Raw genomic sequence first — 3511 nt, forward strand, 5'->3', positions numbered from 1 at the left:
TCATATGGCTTCATCAAGTGTTGTTGGTAGTAGTAGCAATTCGGCTTCTATTAGTGTAAGTAACATTACTATTGGAGGAAGGAAATTGTCTAGAAATGCTCCTCGAAATAAGTTAGATCCTGGATGGAAGCATTTAATTGAAGTTCCAGGAGCAAAAAAGCTTAAATGCAAGTATTGTCCCAAAATAATGTCTGCTAGAGTTTTTCGTGTGAAGCACCATTTGGCAGGAACATCTAAAGATGTTGAACCATGTATAGCGGTGCCAGATGAAGTAAAAACTGAGATGTTGAATCTTCTTATTGGAGGAGCACAACAAGGAAATTCATTGAACAAAAATTTGGGGTGCAATGTGCAAAAAGTACAAGAGGAAGTTGTTAGTGGTGGCTCCGATATTTTCAAGAAAAGCAGAACATCTCCTCATATTACCCTCAATACCATATTCAAGAAGAACTTGAGGGAGGAGGCATGTCTTGACATTTGTACTGCTATGTATAATAATGGAATTCCTTTCAATTTTGTGAATAGAGATGATTTCAAAAAATGTATGAATCAATTGCTAAGCATGGACTGGGTTTCAAGCCACCATCTTATCATGAGTGTAGAGTGAAATACTTGAAGCAAAAATATGATATGACAATGGCTGTTGTTGAAACACATAAGGCTCTATGGAAGAAAATTGGATGCACAATAATGACTGATGGATGGACTGATAAAAGAAGAAGAACAATAATCAACTTTTGTGTGCATAGCTCTATGGGAATTGTGTTCCTTAAGTCCATTGATGCTTCTCACATCACCAAAACAGCTGACAAGATTTTTAAGATGATTGATGAAGTGGTACAAGAAATTGGTGAAGAAAATGTTGTCCAAGTTGTGACGAATAACGCTGCAAATTATAAAGCTGTTGGGGCTTTATTGATGGAGAAAAGAAAGAAAATATATTAGACACCTTATGCTGCTCACTGCATTGATTTGATGTTGGAAGATTTAGAGAAGAAAATACCCCTTCATAAAGACACAATTTATAAGGGGAAAAAAATTACAACTTATATCTATTCAAGAACATCTCTCATTTCAATATTGCACAGCTTCACCAGTGGCAAAGATTTGATTAGACCCGCCATGACTCGCTTTGCCACATCCTATTTGACTTTGAAATGCCTCCATGACCATAAACTTCCTGTAAAAAGAATGTTCATGTCAGATGAATGGAAGAATAGCAAATATGCAAAGTCAACAGATGGAAAACTTATTGAAGATGCAGTGATGGATAAACACTTTTGAAAAGGGTTGAGATTTGTTTGATAGGGGCACTTCCTTTGATTGAAGTGCTTCGGTTAGTTGATTCAGATGATGCAGCCATGGGCTCCATTTATGAGGCAATGGATCGTTCCAAGGAGAAAATTTAAGAGGATTTCAAAAAAAAAACCTTCATTGTAAGTTATCAATTAATTTGTTTAATTCAAAGTTATAGACATTTTTAACTCAAAATTATTTCAATTGTTATCTTTTTATTTTTTTAGTTATCAACCTATTTGGGATGTCATTGATGCAAGATGGGAGAGGCAGTTACATAGGCCTTTGCATACTGCAGGCTATTACCTTAACCCAAAACAACATTATTGTCCTACATTTAAAGTTGATCATGAAGTAAAGGTTGGACTATATGATTGTATAAAAAGGATGGTGGGAGATATAGCTGTAGAAAGATAGATTGATGAACAACTTGAGGAATTCAAGTATCGTAGAGGTCTTTTTGGGTCTACCTTTGCTAGGGATGGAGTTGAAACCAAGAGTCCAGCAGCATGGTGGGAATCTTTTGGTGATGGTGTTCCAGAGCTCCAAAAATTGGCTATTCGTGTACTTAGCTTGACATGTAGTTCCTCTGGGTGTGAGCGAAATTGGAGTGCTTTTGAGATGGTATAATTTTAATATGAATTGCATTTAATTTCAAAATATGATATTAATCTAGTATTAATTATTTTCTTGTATTTGGTTAGGTCCACACAAAGAAAAGAAATCGTTTGAAGCAGGAGACAATGAATAATGTTGTTTTTGTGATGGCTAACTCAACATTAGGCAAGAAAAAACATAGAGAATCTCCTCGAATTGATTATAACTTTGATGAAATTGAGTCGGATGATGAATGGATTGTGGAACCAACATATGAAGAAACTTTGGAAGATGTTGAAGAAGATCAAGATCCCCTTGGCTTGGATGATCCAAATGAAGAAGAATGGAACTTGAATGATTTGGAAATTTCGGAATTTATTAGTGGAGGAGGAGACGAAGAAGATGATATTGACTTAGACTCCACTGACTTAGATTAGAGATGTTGATCTCTTTAATAATTTTATTTCCTTAGTATTTTGATTTTAGTATGTATTATGATGACTAAGTTCAAAATTAATTTTTATTTCCTTAGTGTTTGGACTTATGTATTGGTGTGTTTTGGTTATATGTTGGATATTTTATTTTTTTGGGTATGTAGTAAACTCTTACGTTTCGTTTACGTTTCACGTTTTTACATTTTTGCTCACCCTACCGTTTTGGCGTAGACTCTACGTTTTAACAACATTGGTATTTTCAGTAAAATAGTGGAATCAAGTGGGAGTTTCATTTGCAGATTATATTGCCAACAACGAGATCCAAATCAAACCGGTTGCCAAACATAGAGGAATCCATGTATTTAAACAAACAAGTGTCATGGAGGATATTCAATTCATCAAAGAAATGAAGAATTTGAATTGGGATCCAAATTCAATGGAGGGGGCACGTCAAAGACGAAAGGTCAAAGTTTCTTCTCGATTCTTTTCTCTTTTGCTTCATTTTTTTTAAAATTTTTAAATACATGGAAAATAAAACAAAATAACGAGACAGCCCTATAAAGTACAAACGAACCAACCTGGGTGTAGTAATAGCCATCGTCCTTCTGGACAAGTTCTATACATGCACTACGGAGAGAGAAAGAGCATGTAAAAATGTTGGAGAAAGCGTTTAAAGAGAGAGAAATAGTGTATGTCGTGTCATAAAAATTAATATATTTATTTATTTTCACAGCATATGTCTACTGAAATTAAAAAATATATAATATTTCGTTAAAAGAGAAAGGTTTGTTTGAATACGATAAAATAGAAAAGAGAATCATAAAAAGCATGGAGAACTCTAGAAAAAATAAGTAAAGTTAAATTGTTAGAATTTTTTGATAATCTTAATATTAGATTACCAAAAAAAAATAACTTAATATTTTTTAGATTTTTGATTTCCCAATGATCTATTCCGAAAAAATATTTGGAATTACAATTTGTAAATATAATTTTAAATTTATTAAAATTAAACGCAAAAACATAGTCAAATTGAATAGAAAAGTCTACTTCTATTTTTCTTAATTTCACATTTTTTGATAAAATTAAAGGGAAAAGTATGTGTCATTTTAAAGGATGTAAAGTTGTGTCATTTAAAAAAAGAGAAAGAGATAGATAAAGAAGGAGAGAGAGTTGACAAAAAAATT

General features: G+C 33.0%; 1 pseudogene; it reads left to right on the forward strand.

The window, feature by feature from the left end:
* The first annotated feature begins 540 nt into the window (after positions 1–540).
* On the forward strand, positions 541–2330 carry LOC133287123 (uncharacterized; annotated as a pseudogene).
* The last annotated feature ends 1181 nt before the right edge of the window (positions 2331–3511 follow it).

Source organism: Gastrolobium bilobum, unplaced genomic scaffold (genome assembly GCF_033153095.1).
Source record: "Gastrolobium bilobum isolate Gb01-03AN ecotype WA unplaced genomic scaffold, APGP_CSIRO_Gbil_v1 utg14517, whole genome shotgun sequence".
NCBI lineage: Eukaryota > Viridiplantae > Streptophyta > Magnoliopsida > Fabales > Fabaceae > Gastrolobium > Gastrolobium bilobum.